General features: G+C 33.3%; 1 protein-coding gene across 1 annotated transcript in view; it reads right to left on the reverse strand.

The window, feature by feature from the left end:
- Nucleotides 1-20,109, reverse strand: part of CAP (Cbl-associated protein) — a 413,875-nt gene that overhangs the window by 244,367 nt on the left and 149,399 nt on the right. The gene's annotated exons all lie outside the window — the stretch shown is intronic.

Consider the following 20,109-nt stretch of genomic DNA (forward strand, 5'->3'; position numbering starts at 1 on the left):
TAATTAATTTACTATTATTTCATGCAAGCGTTGCCGGCTCCCTAGCGGCGATCGGACTGAAAAATCCAATTCAAACTTAACCCCAATACATCATTGATGCTATCCACTTTTAATTGAGTTATAACAGGTATTTCGTGCAATCTCGCATGTGCAGTTGTGCACGGGACCTTTAAGCTCGCCTAACACTTGTTTAGAACCAAAAGATAAGCGGCCGGTAGCCGGCAACCGATACTGACGCATATGCTACCACAGACGTTATAGGTAGTATTCACTGTAGTGATACTGGCAGTTTTTCGCAAACATTTCGTAGACCAAGCGAGACTGTCAGTTCCACGTATAGAGAAAAATTGTCCAAAATATCGATTTCTACAACCTGTCCAAAGTCATTGAAATCGGAGGGTAGGTAGCTTTCCTGTAGTTTTTATTTTACATAGTGATACGAAGAAATAAAGGAACTGTTAAAATATACATTTTATTTTATTCTGGTTTTCAATACTTGCAATATATGGTTGCTTAATTTTGTTTCTTGCTATCACGCTTGTTGAAGCGCTAGTGTAGGTGCTGAGTAATTGTCAGGCGTGTAGTTATATGTATATGTAATACATATATGTATGCATGTTTGATTTACGAGCACGCTATACCATTTGCAAAATATGTTAAAATAAATTCAATTTTTTTTTCCTTTTGAATGCTGAGCGACCAACTATTAAAGATCTGATAACCTTTTAGTAAATACCAAGGCCCACCAGAAACAAACAGAACTAGAATACTCGAAGTAATTAATATAACATTGTAAAATACACTTTTATTGATCTTCTAAAGAAGCTCATAAAGAACGTTACCACGTGTATAATAAAGAATTAATCTATATATTATTTCACCCTTTTTTTAGTTACTACAAAATTAGAGTATTGCGTATCATAAATAATATGATTTATCTATAAATATTGTGTATCTGAATAATGCATCCTGCATTTTTCGATAAATGAGTACTGTAAATTGCTTCTGAGATATAAAATCTTTGTTCTTTAGTCTTAGAAAATTAAAATTAACTTTCTAGCGTGAGATATAACAGTTATTGTTTACTGAAAGGTGTTATCCCTCTTCTGCCGTTGTAATACAAATTTTTATAGTTCTGCTTATTTTGCAAAATCTTCTGTACTAATGTACGCTTTACTAAATACCAATATTTAATGCTTCTAAAAAGTTAAACATTTTTATAGGACATGAATAATATTACAAAATGTCTTTGTTCGTAGTTCATATTGTTTATGTGTATTCCTTTTTATTAATGGCTTTTGAACATTTTTTGTTAATATATACATAAGTTAATTTCATCCACGACGAAAGAAATGTCATGAGAATGTTAATATTAACATGCAATGTAAAAATAAGTATACATATATACAAATTGTAAATGAAATAAAATATAAAATGTAACGTATTTAAATATAGTTAGAATAATTACAATATGATGATAAATGCTCATAATAATAATATTAAAATTAGAAATCACCCTAGAGATCCCTGTTCTCCATCTACACTGCCGATTTACCAATATTAACAGAAATAACTATAACGACATTTGCTGACGACACAGCGCTATTAGCATTCCACGCAAACCCGATAATCGCATCATTCACTCTCCAGCGATGTCTCGACTCTATGGAAAAGTGGTTTCACAAATGGGACTTCAAAATTAACGAAAACAAATTCACACAAGTGACCTTCACGCTGAGGAAACAAACCTGCCCACAGGTGACCATTAACAATATAACAATTCCTAATAAGGATTCAGTCAGATACCTGGACATGACTTTGAACAGGTGATTAACATGGGAACAACACATCATAGACAAATCGAAGCAACTCGAGGCTAAACTTAAAAAATTCTACTGGCTCATTGGCCGACGTTCCAACCTAAGCATGCAGAACAAAATTACACTCTACAAGACCATAATAAAGCCTGTCTGGACCTACGGAATCCAACTATGGGATACAGCAAGTAATTCGAACATTGAAATACTTCAACGCTTCCAATCGAAAACACTAAGATCCCTAATAGATGCACTCTGGTATGTTACCAACGAAGCAATACATCACGACCTCAAGATACCCACAGTCAAAGAAGAAATAACAAAATGTAGTAATGATATATCAAAAGAGTTAACAAACATCGAAACGCCCTAATTACTAAATTACTTAATACGTCGGACCAGATCCGCAGGCTAAGAAAACACTATCCGTTAGACCTAAGCACTAGATTCAGCTAGATATTTCTAACAAGTAATATTTACGTATTATTTATAAATTATACTTATTTATAAATAATACTTACTTATAATGAGTTAATAAATGTATTAACTACACGCCAGAGAAACTTACTCAAAATTCTCAATGCGAGAATTGATTGTAAAGTACTCGTAAATAAAAAAAAAAGAAAAAAATTTGCAAGAGAGTGTCAAAATGGCGTCCAAGCGGGAAGCAATAACGGTTGTTGGCGTAAATCAGCACGTGGTCGTGACAGAGGAAGACGCCGTGACAGAGACGGTAGAGGCTATACGAGCAGGGGACGCCGAAACTTGCATCGTCAACAAGCAGCAGGCACGAACGAACAGAGCAACTCAGGAGCAGGCACATGGATGACAAAAACGCACACTCCACAGCAGCGAGGTAAACAATTTAGATGATGACGAAATAGTTTGGCTGTTAGACAGCGGTTGTACCTGTAGCGGCACCCGACGGCGAAACTTTGCGACGGTTTCGTCGATACAAAGCATATCACCGAAATATAAAACCGACACGCCTAATGAGCCATCGATATCCCTACGATCCTTCCGCCGAAGAAGGCGTACGTGGCAACGGTCGCGGACGCTTAACGAACGCGTGCGTAGTGGGGATATCGAGGGGCAACAAAAGAAACAAATCGGATCAAAGACATTCGAGTTTTACCGATCACATAATAAATAACGTGAACTATTTTGATAAATGTATTGATCTTAAGGAACCAGTAAATGTATACTTAGGTGATAATAGACCGGTAAAAGCAACAAAAGTTGGAAATGTCATAAGTTATTTTGAAGCATTTGGAAGACACGATGAAATAAATATGAATAAAGTGTTCTACGCGAAAGAAATGTCCGCGAATTTGATTAGTTTAGGAAAATTAACAGATATTAATAATACGGTTATTTCAAAAGGAAATATTGCGAAAATGAGAATAGATCAGAATCATAGACTTACAGCAGTAGCGTTCAAGGAAAATAGGACATGTAAAATGAAAAGCATATTGAAAAGGAAGAAGCACTTAGTAAACAGTAGCGAACGTAATATTATGAATCAAAAGGATATGTAGACAGGACAAATGTAATGTAAATTAGCAAAAACGCTTTATGGGTTACAAGAAAGTCCGAGGAATTGGTATGAATGTTTTGATAAGTATGTAACGAGATTAGGATTTAAGAAAAATAACACATACGCGTTAAGAAAAATAAATGTACGTGCGAGAGGGAAGGACGTAGAGCGAAAACACACACAAGTATATGTATCCCCTCCCTAGCATGTGTGTGAGCGTCGCATGATGGCCTAGGCCTCCGTTGAGAAAAAAGAGCGATGCGCAGTGTGAAATCTCGTGCCCTAGGCCTCTGACGAGTAACTCACGTGGCGAGCAAAGTTACGTGAATATTCGAATAAAGTTTTTTGTAATACCTTTTCAAATTCTCTCCATACCTTGTCAACTACAAACGTAGCGAAGTGATCCGAAACAATAAAAACGTCATTTCGTACAAATTAATATAATTGTAAGAAAAATTCTATTAACTTCAAAGACTCCTGCATTAAATAAAAATTTTCATATTAAACGAAATTATTCGTATTAACACCGTTTATCTCAAAACGATATTTACATATTATGTAGAAACCTAATACTCTCTTTTGTATGTAAATTTCAAAATACATTCTTCAATGCAAATAATATTAATTATTTAATGCTTTATTAAAAAATTAATAATTATATTTGTAGGTACATTAACTGCATATTTCAATGTCATAACTGAACAAAAGCTCGTTTTTAGTAACATACTTGATTTAAAATTATCTATAGTAGGTACTATATTTAATATTAAATGGTATTATATAGATGAATTGAGAGATTCAAATAAAAACTGATAAAACTAACAAAACTTTTAATTTAAAAAGGCTACAGTTAAAAGAAGAGATTCAGTCTAATAGAAACATCTACATATTGTATATATTTCCAAACACTGAAACACGCCATTATATATAATTGCTTATAAAGAACTGGAAATTGATAACAAAATTTTCTAAACAAATACAAATGTTATATTTCATTTCCTGCAGTTAACTCATTTAGAGAAAAAAAGGCCAAAAAATTGTACCGCTCTTTCATTAAATCTCTCAATTACACATAATTACTTGTCTGCAATTTGAATAATAAATTTAATAGAAAATTTAAATGAAACTTTCAGGATATACTATAGATTTTATACGTAAAATAATATCTATAAATATGATACGCATATATGCAGATATTTTAAATGTTATCGGTAATAAAAATTCATGAAAGTTCATATAAATTCAGAAAAAAGCAAATTGTTTTGATATAAAAATATTTTTCTAATATACTTAATACCTTTCATTCATCTGAATAAGAACATTTATTCGTCGGCGTACGTTTTTCGATCACAAAATGATCATATCCAGTTAACGTATTTTTCAATGTATGTAAGTACACAATCGCTTAAAGCTTTTCGACTCGCATTTCCGAATTCAATTCAACGGAAATCTTTCGCAGTCAGTCGTTCAGTTGGGGCGAAAATAAGAAAGCTTTATTTGTTCGTAGATATTTCATAAACGCTACATAGAGCAGGCAGGTATAATTAAATTTTCAGTCACGGGAAAACTTCGACGATAAACAATTGAATCGACCCAGTTTTTGTCTTTAACCTCCAGACTAAGCACTTTTTTGTCGAGATCGTATTTTTCACGTTTAAACAATTATGTTAATGTCAGACGAGCTACGATAAATTGCTCGAAAAATTAAAAGTACTTTCATCCGTTTCCCTATGTTCCCCGTTCTCCTTTTTTTGTAATTACAGCGCTTTCAATACAAGTGTGTTTGCGATTATTTTGTAAAATATTAGCTGTTTCTACAGAACTTTTGTATGTATTTGTTAAAGTCGTTTAATTTCGGGTGAAATAAAAGAAAGAGCAAAAAATATATTAGATAAAAGCTTAAAATGGTTAAAAAGTCAAATTTATTATTTGTATTTATATATTATAAATATATAAGTATATTTATTATTACTAATAATTATAACTTTGTTTAATATTTGAGATTATCGTAAAACTTAACTTATTAAATTAAACAAGACGTTATTAAAAAATGATCCCTTGAGAAAATTTGCTAGTATTTTAAATTAAATTATGTAGATTTTAAACATTAACTTAAATTGCGTTGTACTTTCAAACTAATTATTAATGTCGTGATATTATATTAGGTTGTCCGAAAAGTTTCTTTCGTTTTATGAGGAAATAATAGACGCATAATGTTTTTTGTATCATATTATTTTGTAGAATTACGTACATTCCATTTTATTCTGTTGAGATAAACACTGTGACATTTCACAGACTTGGTTTCACGTTTGTTATAAAGGTGCACTGTTGTAAAAAATACGTTTGCGAAAGAGAGACACTTTCTGGACAACCTAATACTAAAAAATATGCTGCTGATGTTATTTCCCTCTTACTAAAAGGGTTTCTTCATATGGTAAGTAATTCTGTAATATTTTGAAATCACAAAGTTAGTTAACTTCATTCTATTTAGGGTTGGTCATTTCACATATTTAGAAATAATTTCTTATTTCTCATACATGGCTACCAACTATAATCTTAAGAACAACCGCAATTATTCAATCAACTTTCCAAACTGTTCATTATTTTAGATACCTTCAACATAAAAAAAAAAAATCAAAAAAAAATCAAAAATCAAATTTTATTGATCTCTCATTTTACACTCCTTACGTTGTGAACTTATTCGAATGGTAAATATCCACTGAGCTCTTTCATTGCGATCACTTTTCAACTTCATTAAATATAAAACGTAATATAAATGCAATAAATATCAACACACCCAGATAAAAATATTACAAAGCCGATTGGATTCAGTTCCAAGTATTAATAGACGATGAAATTAACAGGCTTAAAACTGCAGATAAAACAAATGTATACCTTACAAATACGCTGGTTCAAAAACTTTCTGGTATAATCATAGAAGCAACTTCTGAGACTATGCCTCGAACTCGAAACAAGCGGCAAATTGCGAAACAGCTACATATAAAAGATGTCAAGTCATGCTGTAAATGTATTCATATGCTATAAAATTGAAACAAAATAAAGTATTAAAAATATCGGGTCATTGCTAAACGAAGTAAGTTTATGTTTCCAACTTCAATTGTAATAAACGAAATATAGAAACTGCACAAACAGAAATTTGGGAATATATGAACATTAGGAGTATTATCACGTCAGATAATCTATTAATATCTAATTTTCTTGAACAAATTATTACGCCAACGCGTTCGCCAAAAGCTCAAATGATAAGAACTTCAATCTACTTTATTTTGATATTGCTTTTTCGGAATACGCAATTGTGTTTGAATTTTGCACTTGCATTTTGGGCTGACGTTTCGTAAATATTGTAGTATGCACAAACACAATTGCTTGTCCCGAAAAACCAACATCAAATATCTCACCATTGTCAAATTTTGAAATTTAGAACTTAATCGAGCAACAGAAAGCACAGTAGTCTTCAGATCGAACGAAACATAGACGTACAGATCGTAGAGGAGAAGACTCTGTGCGACGTTTTGTAAGGAAAATCCTAGATAAAACATTAAATGTGCTCACTCATGGATATCCATAACATCGTGTTGAAAACTGCCCTATGGAATTTCCAAGTAGAGGGGATTAATGCTTCTCCTAGTCCTTCATATATAATTAATAAACAAAAGCACATATTAACAATGTTTATACAAAGTTTATACATGCACTGCGATTATGTCGCCTGTAAATCTCCACTGAAAAATCACACACGCACCGCAAATGTCCCGTCAGCGAGTGTCCACAGAAAAATCGTAACAAAAATGGCAATCGTTTTGTATTAAAGTAAATATTCAATATGATCTCCGTTTTCTTGCAAACAAAATTCAATACTTTTACATCTGCTCGCAAGTTCTACTGAGGAGTTAGTTTTCTGCGAAAATCCAAAGCAAAGGCACAACTGCGAAAGTAAAAATTGATTCACCCAAAATTTCTCTGAGTTGTGTTTATTGCACCCAAAGAACAACGACGCACATAAACATCAATCGACACAAGCTCGTGTATACAGTCGACACGTTGAATTTTAGCTTTGCGTTATATAATAAATTTTATAGTAAGAGGTAAAATTTAACTCCATATCCATAATAGAATAGAAATTATATTATAAAGTCTACAATAAATAGCTTGGAAAAGTTGAAAGAGAATATTTTAGAAGGAGATAGACAAAATAATACGGACAAGTAGGAGAACAATGCGTACAAACTAGAAAAATGCAAGGAATGCGGGAAATGTAAGCTAGAGTGGATGAGAGAGACAAAATCTCGTGAAATGTATTATGCATCGAAATAGTACTTTCCAAGTAGGTCGAGCCAGCTGTACAAGAAGTAGAGGCATTAATTAAAAGACAAAGTGAAAGAAAGCAATTAAACGTACTACTTGGAGAAAGGAGGAACAAATTCCGACGAATAGTGTTAAAGCTAGTTGGTTATTTTCTTGAAAAAAAAAACGTCCGAATATTCTGAGATACTAAATTTCTTTATACGATCTTGACCGAAAATTTGAAATTAGTAAGTACATAGGACCCAAGAATTTAAAAAAGTCAGTTTAGAATTTGTTACACCCCGAAGCTTACTATAGGCCGTGTTACTAACCGTCGCTCGTAGTCCTACAGTGTCGCAGACAGATCGTCTTATATGACCAGCGAAATATATACAATGTACATACAAGCGCATAGTTGTCGTCAAGCAGCGAATTCTAGAAACGTCGATTCGCCTTCGGTCCGGTATTTTATCTACACAAAGAAGGTGGTATACGTGATCATAGGCGCGAACGGTGGCGTGACCCGAGCGTGGTGGGGGTCATCTCCCAGAGAAGACAAAGAAAACAAATCGAAGGGCAATCAGTGTCATTTGAGAATTCAAACGGAATACATTGAGAGGTTCAGACGAATAGAATATCATAAAGTCGGGTCGAATTACTGTAACAAACTAATTGTATCATCGTTAAATCATTTGTGACGTGTTCATTATAATTTTAAATATTGTTAATTATACAAGTTTATATTAATCCTGTTAATTCAGTGTTAAAATCATTGAACTACCTCTGTTATCCTAATCGAAACAGGGGAACGATTAATTCGCGACGTCGATTATCAAAAACGTAGCGAGAATTTACGCCTCTCGCTGACGCGTTTTCCTCGCGATCGTGTCTCTCCTCAAACGGGCGTAACAGAATTAGAATAAAATATTATTTTAGAAATTTTATTGAAATATTATTGTCGGTATTTGTGACATTAATTTGAAGCTAACCCTTCGATAGAGAAAAAGGATAATGAAAAATGCAGATGATAGATTTAGAGAGTAATTATTTCCTTTTCATTAAGATTTCTCGCGTTTCTAGTATTAAATATGAAAATAATATATATAAATATTAATAATTAGTTTACTTGTGATATCATATAACATGTGAAATTTACAATATTATGTTTGGCAATTTGTTCGAATTTGTGTCGGGCTACACTGTGAAAGGATTAATAATGGAATTAGCAAGTGATTTAGCGTAGATGATTAAAAAAGTGATTCCAAATCTTTGATTAGCGTAGTAATTTATTATTTTGGGAGAATGGAAGAAAATAAATTGAAATTATTTCGTTAACCAAAATTGGGAAGAAAAAAAGGTAAAGCAAATATAATTCATTATTAAAATTACATTACTAAAACTAAATAGTGCAGAGAGAATTTAGATAAAGGTTTTAAAATTGCAAAAACGCACAGACACATGCATACTTTGCAAAGTACTTGAGATGTTGGTCTTGACAAGACATCAACAACAGAAGAGGGTAATACGTAAATTGAATAGAAAAACATACCAACAATATTTTGCTATTCTCTGATTACACCTCAAATATTATATCATTTTATGTGAATCAAATATTTTTGACTGTTATGAAGTATATTAGAAATGTTTAATCGTAATAAAAAATAAATTCTCTTTGAAACAAAAGTTTTAGTGAAACTGTATATTTTGCAAAATTCAATTTTTTGAATAACTTCTTCTTATATACAGGGTGGTTGGTAACTGGTGGTACAAGCGGAAAGGGGGTGATTCTACGCGAAAAAAGAAGTCGAAAATATAGAATAAAAATAAAAAAAAATTTTTTTTTTTTAATTTTTCCATCGAGACAACGATCTACAGTGAGATCCGTTATAACGAGACGCGATAAAGTGCACGCGTACCGAGCGAAAATTCAAAGTCGATTTTCTCGAAAACAAAGCCTCGAACGAAAAATTTTTATTCTATATTTTCGACTTCTTTTTTCGCTTAGAATCACCCCCTTTCCGCTTGTACCACCAGTTACCAACCACCCTGTATATAAGGGTGGACTCGCTTATTTTCCAAGATATTCGCGAAAAACTGCTGATACGAGTAGCGTAAATTCTGCCTTTAGTTATGCGTCTGTAGCAGTGTATGCGTCAGTATGGTTGCCGGCTGCTTTTTTCTGTTTGTAAACAAGAGTCGAGCAAGCTTAAAGGTCTCGTACACAACATACTTACATGTGCGAGGCTACAAGTGTCTGTTATAACTTTATAACTTATAACTCAATTAGAATATCATCAATGTATTAGGTTTAGGTTTGGGTTAGATTTCTCAATCCGCTTGTGTGAAATAATAACGAATAAACTATAAAAATAACAGGCGTGTGAAATAATTGACACTATTTCATAAAATAGAGTAATCGTTATTCTAACATTTTATTTAATCCAAGCCGAAACCCAATATGTTGATGATTTTCACTTCTAAGTGAGTTATAAATTAACAATATTATAATTACAATAATTAATTAAAGTATTATAATAAAACATTTCTTGCAGTTACGCACATGTAGTTGTGCACAGGGTCGTTAAGCTCACTCGATTCTTGTTTATAAACAGAACATAAGTGGCCAGCGACCAGCAGCCAATAGTGACAGATGCACATCTATCAACAGAAATGTACTTATCAACAGAATGTTGTTGTGTCCACAATTCTTCTTGTAGTTTTTCTAGTTTCTTTTGATTTCACCATTTGTTATTTCATGTGTATGTATAAAAATATGGTAATATGCAGTGGTCAGTTATTTGTGTGGAAAATGTGTATATGATTTTTGTGCATATGTGATTTTTCTATGGATTTCCATGGATGGAATGATCATGGTGCGCGGTGTGAAATGTGTTTAAATATTGTTTATATGTGTTTTTATTTATTAATTATTTATGGAGGCAAAGAATTAGAGGGAAAATTAATCGTCTCTACTCGAAAATTCCATGAGCCGGTTTTCGATATACTGTTATGAATTTTAATGAGTAGATAAGTAGTCGCGCAGGGTGATTTACGTCTTCAAATCTGGTAATCTTCGCTACCTTGTACGAGCTAAGCTGCTGCCCATGTATCGTTCGATTTGAGGATCCCTGTGCACCCCGCCTGCTTAGCCTGACCCACTTGCGTTCAGGTAAGAAGGTTTGCTCGTGCACAGGGATATTTCGGTTAATTTTTAATTGTCAATAACTAAAAAATAAAGCCGAAAATGCAAATTGTTTATTCTTGATTGTCATCATATTTTAGCTTCAAGAATCACCCCTTTAATTTTTACATCTGTAGTCGAACACCCTGTATATATTATAGAAAAAGGTTGTTGAAAATGTTGAGTTTTATAACATATGCGAAAATCATAGACATCAGAATGTGGTTAACATTTATACAGTTTCACTGAAGCTTTAAAATAGATTTTAAAGGGATATAAATTTAATGATTATCACAATAATTAATAATAAAGTAGTTTGAAATTTATAAACTATATAAAACTTTGAAATTCATCTCAATAGCTCTATAGAAATCATGCTGGTTTTCACGTATTTTATTAGAATGTGTACAAAGCTGTATGAAAGGTACATTCCAAAGCGTTGTCACGTCGGAAAAGCTGAGGATGGATTAGCTTCCATTTTGTTTTAATCAAGCGACAGCCTCCTAGAAATTCATTGACACCACGGTCGATGAACTTTCAACGTGAGCACAATGCAAAATTAATTTGATTATAACAAATTTAACTTTCATTATACTCTATGTTCTAAGTTTCTATTAAGAATACATAGTGCCATATATAAACAATTTTTAAAATTTCCTATTGGTCGCTGTTGACATAAACGTTGACGATATGCAAAGAAAATTATTTTTTCTGTTTCGATTTATTTACTCAGAAAAAGACGTGTAAAAATTCTTCTACCACTAAGTAAATATTCTTTTATAAAATCTTTTATTTTTCCCTTTCTATCACGAAACATAATAATCTAGAATAGTTCACTATTCGCTTGATTTTTGTAAAATTAATTAACGTAACGTTATCATAGTACTTTATATCTTTGAATTTGTGCATGTAGCGGGAACGCATTTTCCTTAATTGCAACCTTATCTTAATTTATGGCTGGACCGAGGTTTCGATAAGGACTTTGGCAAAAAGCTTGAGTGAATGTTGTGAATTGAAAGTCGGTAGCCGACGACTCGAAGTTGCCGAGTTCTGAAGCGTCGATGATAGGACTATTTAGAGTCCTTTGAGGATACGTAAGACAGCACAGTAATGACAAGTGACCTAACGTTCCATCGCCAAAGAATAGAAACTTTGTTTAAAGGTCTGGCCACGAAGTTGCATTTTGCTAAGCGGACGACGAAGGACGGCATGGTGTCTATCCCAGAACCTCGAAAAAGGGAATATCTCGAGTATTCTATCAGTGATTATCCTTCTAACGTGCGTTAAAAAAAAAAAAAAAAAAAACTTCAAACTAATAACTTTAAACATAAAAATTACTTTATGCATCCGTTCAAAATATTTACACAAATGTTAAAGTACATTTTCCTTCATATATCTCCTATTAATTTTCTATAATCAAAGCAGTCTTTCAAAGTTTGTAAATTGTATCTTTATCAACAATTTTAGATAATTATGATAATTCCCTAATTGTTATTATAATAACTAACAATTAATATAATAGACCAAACTAATAAGATTCATATAAAGCGAAATGAAATTTAAGGAACAAAATATGATATAGTTAATAAGAAATAAATTTAACGTAATAAGTAGACTGCAAATATTTATACAAATTCATATTTTTACGAACACAACTAAAGAAGCGAAATCCATGCAGACACTTGTTTCATCTGGTAAATATTGTAATGAGTATTATACCTTGAATATCTTGTATATCTTTTGATATAATACGCATTCTATGCATTCTTGCGTCTCTGAACGTTCCACAAATGCGTAACGGGAAAAATCTACAATTTAAATTGTCGAGTCTCGATTAGACTGTCGATTGTGTCGAACGTGATTCTAAACTTAGTATCGGTTCGTATGTAGTAGAACAGTTGTATGAATGTCCCAATTTTTTCTAATCAAACGTTGTCAGTATATTCTATAGGTTAAACCAAGGAAACTGTACATAAACATATATAGTCAGGAGCATTGTTAAAGGAATTATAACGAAAAAGCGATCTATGAAGTGTGACGTTATAATACAAACGTGTGATACAAAATATGGATAGACGCCAAAATAATTTGCTTGTAATTCTCAATGAGAATTGATTGTAAAAAGTCTATCAAATAAAAAAGAAAAAATTTGAATAAATCAGGAATATTTACATGTATTGCAATAGTAGTCACAAGGCATTGCAATGCTTCTTCAATTCCAATTAAAACTCCAAATAACTCCGTTATTAAAAAATTCAGCATTCCTGTCAATAGAGGATTGAACAAATTGAATTTATTACTCTTTAACGTCCTCGTTTATCACTTGCGAAATTGAAGCCGTAAAAGCATAATACCTATAATACCTTTTATAATAATATAATAAGCATAGTATCGAGGCAAAACCCTGGGCAATTAAGAAGGTCCACTTGACCATGGGTCATCCACGTCTGTGGAACTTGTGCGTGCCAGGTATACCGGAGCCATGGTATAAGAGGTAGCCGTTAGTGAGTTGAGGAGGGTAAGGTCAGTGTCACGTCGGAGACACAATAAATCACGAAGCCGATAGATCGCCGGTGATCTCCTCGCGTCACAGTTCGAACGTTTCACGAATAAGGTAAAGAAATTGAACTTTGTACATGATAATATAATTTATTATGTAAGTCTAACAGAGTGATGGCTCAAAGTGTTACAAGAGACTGCTTCAAAATGTTTTAACAGACTGGGGCGAGCGCTTATATTGGAGGGATTTTATACTGAGGTTTTAGTTCCTCTGGAGGGGTTGTCGTCTGTATCTCAGAGACGCCTATCTGTTCATGATTAAATACTTAGACGCTATAACCGCAACATTTCCAATAGTAGCCGGGGCATACCCCAAGGCAGTGCCCTCGGACCTCTGCTGTTCACCATCTACACTGCCGATTTACCAACTTTAACAGAGATAACTACAGTGACATTTGTTGATGGTACAGCTTTATTAGCATCCCACTCAGACCCGATAATTGCCTCTTCAACTCTCCAGCGAGGTCTCGGCTCTATGGAAAAGTGGTTGCACAAATGACGCTTCAAAATAAATGAAAATAAATCCAGTCATATAACTTTCACGCTGCGAAAACAATCCTGCCCACAGGTCACCATAAATAATATTCCAATTCCAAACAAAAATACATCCTGGACAGAAGAATGACATGGAAACAGCACATCTTAGATAAATCCAAACAACTGAAATCAAAACTAAAAAAAATTCTACTGGCTCATTGGCAGACGCTCCAACTTAAACATGCAGATTAAAACCTGTTTGGACCCATGGGATCCAACTACGGGGAACATCGAGTAATTCCAACATAGAAATTCTCCAACGATTCCAATCGAAAACTCTAAGATCCTTGATAGATGCACCTTGGTATGTTACCAAGGAAACAATACGTCGCAACCCTAAGATACTTGCAGTTAAAGAAGAAATATCCAAATTCAGAAACAGATATAATACAAGAGTTAACAACCATCAAACCATCAAAAATTAAACATTAGATTTAGCTAGAATCAAACATACGATAATCATTTATTATTCACGTTATAATACTACGCCAGAATAATTTATTTATAATTCTCAATGAGAATTGATTGTAAACTACTTCCAAATAAAACAAAATTTATACGATCCTGATATAGAAGATCCTGTTTTATTTCTAATTGTCTTAATTTTTTTCGTTAATTATATAATTATAAGTTCGAAATGATGCATTATCCAAACTATGTGCAAGCATACTGCATTTGATATATAAAGCATATCTGGTTTAAAGCAATTAATAAATAAATAAATGAATTAATAAGTAATTAAATGTAGATATATAACTTTACATATATTAAAGGTACTATGTACCTTTAAAGATGAAATATGCCAGGCAGCGTATATCTGAATAAATTAGTGACCAAATCATGGACTTTAACCTGATTTAACTTTATGATCCAAGAGTCAATTGCCAATTGATAGATATAAATTACGTTTAAAGTTTAATAGTCACTAATCTCCCATTAAACGAGAGATGTTCAACATTAGATATAGATTGTATTCCTTTTTAGATGTTCTTAATGAAACACTATTGAAAGACTAATCTTGTCTCCATTCATTGCTTTTATTTATTAGTTTTATGCTTAATATTTCTATATTTTTTTAATCTAATTAATAATTATTCTATATTCTTTAAATCCTTATATTTTTCTTACTTATGGTCAATTAATTGCCAATTTTTTTCAATTTGAACGAATTAAATCCTTGTACTCAAATTAGTTGTAAAAATAGTTCTGCTCTTAAAGTATATAAATCTAAAAACTTTAACGCAGCTATAGCTTTGTCAATAATGCCAATTTTAATAAAGAATTTAACAAATTGCATAATTATAATTTAATATGCAGCACGATGGAATGAATTATTTAGCATAAAAAGTTCATGTAACGATAAGAGAATATACAGTTTCGAATTACTCCAACAGTTAATAATATTATCTTGTTTGTATTTCATAAAAAAAATTTTGCTAATTACTGTTATTATAAATGCGTGTCGGATTTCGCCTGTTGCGCTGTGTCATAGCCGATACAGATATTTTACATTTATTCAGAACTGTATGAATCAGAATTGTATTAACAAAAGTGTTACTGCTGCGAGTTCTACATCTAAACGTAGATTCCACTCATTTAGGCAAAGACTTCTTACTTTTAGCGCAGTCAGAAGATAATAACAAATATATTTAGCTTGTTTAGGCGAATTAAGGGCCGAGAGTGTATATTAATGCCATATCTTCATGCTTGGTACTGCACGCACCTGAGTAAAAACTGTTTTTCGGTTTCGAGTTCGAGATCGTTACGTTCGATCAAACGTACGATTTGATTATATTCGATTTGCAGATCAAACATTATTTTATTCTCTTAAAAACATATTTTTGATCGTAAAAAGACAAATTTATTTTGTTGCTTAGCAGCAGTTTTTCTCTTGCTGATATATGTAGGAATGTTATATTATTAGTTTGTAGGTAACAGTATGATTAATAATATAACATTCTTACAAAATTGGGGGCTCGTGCCATGGATTTTTGTTTTTGATCGGTAAGCGATGTGATAAAAGACAATATCGTTAGCCGTTGAGAATAATATCGTGTGTATTCAAAAGACATTATTGAAAAGACTAAGATGGCAAATTGTGAAGAGGAACAATTTTCAAGCGAGAAAAATCTAACGCTGGAAGAATTAAGAAACAAGCTTGCAGAGATGAATCTACCAATATCTGGTGCAAGGTCAGTATTGGTTGCCAGGGTAAATCGAGCGTGTAGTGCTGGACAAGCAAGTCTCAAAGAGCCAGAAAACGGTGAAAGGTGCACGGAGAAGCGAGGTTCGGGACCATACCAAAAACTAAGTGTGATCGAGATGAAGGCGAAAATCTCGAGAGGCTTAAGACGGAAAGAATTAAGAGAACGTCTGGCTAGTATAGGGCTAGAGACGAGAGGAAGAAAAGCAGAATTACGTGAGCGACTACAGGCAGCCATGGAAGAAGAAGATGCGTCGTCGGAAGACGATGAAGAAGACGAAAGAGATGTACATCAGGATTGTGACAAATGCCGTAGAAAAACACGTGGGCAGAGTGCAACAAATTATAAATGCAAGCCACAACCGAAGTATTAAGAAGACACCATTTGAACTACTAATCGGAGAACAAATAAGACTTAAAGGAGACCAAGAATTAAAGCAGCTGATAGACGAAGAACTGGTGAATATTTTTGAAGAAGATCGCACGAAAATGAGATTAGAAGCCAAGGAAAACATTGCAAAAATCCAAGAAGAAAACAAAATAACATACAACAAACGTCGTAAAACTGCCACGAAATATAAAATTGGTGATTTTGTAGCAATAAAACGTACTCAGTTCGGAACAGGTAGAAAGTTACTACCAAAGTATTTGGGTCCATACAAAGTAACATCGGTAAAGGGCAAAGACCATTACGAAGTCATCAAAGTGGGTGGTGAGCAAGAAGGACCGCGGAAAACGAGCTCCGTAGCTGATCATATGAAGCCACGGGTTAAACCACTCGAATATGACGAGGATACTGAAGATGATGACGATTTTGAAGACAACGAAGGATAATCGTCATCCATTGAGGTTGATAGTCGATGCAGAATAGCAAGAAATCAGGAGCACAAGAGAAATTAGTAATGATGGGCACATCTGAGGGCAGATGTGCTTATCAGAATGGCCGAATTGAGAGTTGTGAGAGTCAGAGTTGAATTTATCGTTGTCGTGTGAAGAAACGGGGTTTTATATTCGATTTCGTGTGAGTGCAAACGATATTGTATTAATCATACTGTTACCTACAAACTAATAATATAACATTTCTACATATATTCATTATCTTGCCGAATTACATGTAATTAGTGTCACATCCCACGCCCCGCACGATTCGTAGCGCGAAAGTAAAATTGGTAATTTCTTTCAAATCAAGATAATTTAAAACGTTTATTTGAAACCATGTTTACGGTATTTGAAGTGAAAGGCAGTTAAAGCCGCTAAAAGCTATATCTTGCGAAAATTTATTTAACTATGTTTTTATATTTATCTAATTATGTTTTGATAACGATATTAAGACAATTTAAATTGTAAACAAAGTCGGCAGTTTGAACAAACGTTGGGGATCTTCCCGAATGTTTTCAAAAGAAAGACCCCGATGTTTTCTCATCTCCGACAGATATAAATAAATGTAGCGACTCCGAGAAGTCAATAATAATTACCGTTCGTCTATCGAGTAATAATTACCATTCGTCTACCGAAGAGTTAGTTATCATTTTGTCTACCGAAGAGTTAGTTATCATTTTGTCTACCGAAGAGTTAATTACCATTTGTTAACCGAAGAGGTTACGTCCGTCAGTCTGTCAGTCAATTGTCAATATCGAAATCGAGTAAGATTTGAATAAATCGTTACATATTGTTAATTTACTTTCAAACAACTTTAATCCTCTCCCGTGCCAGTATTCCCGAAAGTAGAACTTATTATCAGTTGCTTTAAACGCTATTTAACGCTACCCGTTTCGTATCATCACGTTCAAGCAAACGCGGCAATTAAATAGACGGTAACAATTAAACTATATTATATTATGACGTGTAACGTTGACCATATACAGGGTGGTTGGTAACTGGTGGTACAAGCGGAAAGGGGCTGATTCTACGCGAAAAAAGAAGTAGAAAATATAGAATAAAAATTTTTTTTAAATTTTTCTTTTTTTTTTAATTTTTCCATTGAGACAACGATCTGCAGTGAGATCCGTTATAACGTACCGCACGCGTACCGAGCGAAAATTCAAAGTCGATTTTCTCGAAAACAAAGCCTCAAACGAAAAATTGTTATTCTATATTTTCGACTTCTTTCTCCGCGTAGAATCACCCCCTTTCCGCTTGTACCACCAGTTACCAACCACCCTGTATAATTCTCGTATTCATATACATTTAGATTCCTAATATCTTTATAAATCTTATCTGCTTGGATTTTTCACTCCAGAATTCTTAGTAGTTTCTTCTTTATTGACTCTACTAGTGTGAAATTTTTTAATAGACAATCATGTCCACTTTTATGTGGTACTTTTTTTTTATAAATGAAATACCAGTTCTGTCGTTTCCTCTTCCATTTTTAACACGTAGCTCATAGAGTACCTCGATATATTGTTTGGGAAATGCATGTATCGGTTTTACTCTGTCTGTTTTACTTTGTTCTATACATTGGCAGTCACAGCATCCTCTTAGAGGATACATTTTGGATATTTTTCAGCTTGTCAGATATATCGTAACCTGTAAATACGTTGGGCGTACATAAGAGCGAGATTGATACAATTGCGTCGCATAATTTGCATTTTCCCCAGTTATAAGACTTTCCTATAATAAATGATCTCCAAATTGTTCAAAGTACAATTTCTTGCTTTTATTACAAAGTATTATAACTAGCTTTCCCAAAGGTTGCCTACGAGGAGAAAAGGACTCCCAAATAAGGCTATTACCGAACTCCTTCTCACGCTTTTCCATTAATTTTCAGTGCTCCTTATGTCCGCCACTTATGTAGTCCTATTACATGGTCCCCCTTTTTGGGTCTGGATGTCCAGATGTAGATGTCTTGTCTTTATAAAACATTCATTGCTTTGCAAGAATGATAAGAATTAAGATCAGAAATTTTAAAAAGGGCAAATCGTAGTACAACAAAATATACAAACAGTCAAAAAGATTGGTAAGATATTGGTACTGAGAACGGAAAAAATGTAATAACATAATAATAAGAGAAAAATTCGTAGAAAAAATTGGAAAAGTCTACCAGTGTTCAAACTACGAAACATACAGTAATCAGATACTACAATTTGTCTCGTTATTACAATTTATCTCGCGCGATGAGGAAGAGGCTTTCATACTACGCCACTAAATTCCTTTATATCTACGTCTCGCTATTGACAATGTTAACGCGAGTCGTCATGACGAAAATGGCTCGCTGCTGTTTCGTGGACAGATGCACATTACTTGATGCATACTACAATGACTGCTGCGTGCGTATTGTTAGCATCAAAGCGTCTAATACGCACTTATAAAGTGACGCTTTACGTATAATGGGCCGAAGAGTTCATAAAACGTCTGGACAACTATAAAGAAAACTCGATGCTAAAAAAATAGGACCTCACTCATCAGTAAGGAGGATTGGGAATTCTGTACTGAGATATGTAAGGTAAGAGAAAGATTAGGTACAAAGTGCTCAAAAATAGAAAAATGGCTACAAGATAAACAAATCAAAGCAAACTCGAGTAAATGCAACCATATTACATTTACACTAAGAAAACGGAAACCAACAAACATCCAATTGAATGGCACGCACATAACACAAAGAAGGCAAGTTACATACCTAGCACTCTACTTAGACACGCAACTTACATGGAAACAACATAGTAAATCAATTATAGACAAAATACGAATAAAAAGAAGACAGATGTACTGACTAACTAGTCGAAACTCTAAACTCAGCATAAAAAATAAACTAAAAATCTACAAAACGATAATAAAACCAATTTGGACGTACGGAATACCACTATGGGGGACAGCAGCAATAAGCCACGTAAATAAACTAGAGTCGCTACAATCGAAGATACTGAGAACAACAGTCAACGCCCCATGGTATGTCAGAAACGAGGATATACGCAAAGACTTAAAAATACCAACGATCAAAGAAGAAATTGGCAGGTACGCAGTAAAATACAAG

Source organism: Bombus flavifrons, chromosome 18 (genome assembly GCF_040668555.2).
Source record: "Bombus flavifrons isolate JBK064 chromosome 18, iyBomFlav1_principal, whole genome shotgun sequence".
NCBI classification, from domain to species: Eukaryota; Metazoa; Arthropoda; class Insecta; order Hymenoptera; family Apidae; genus Bombus; species Bombus flavifrons.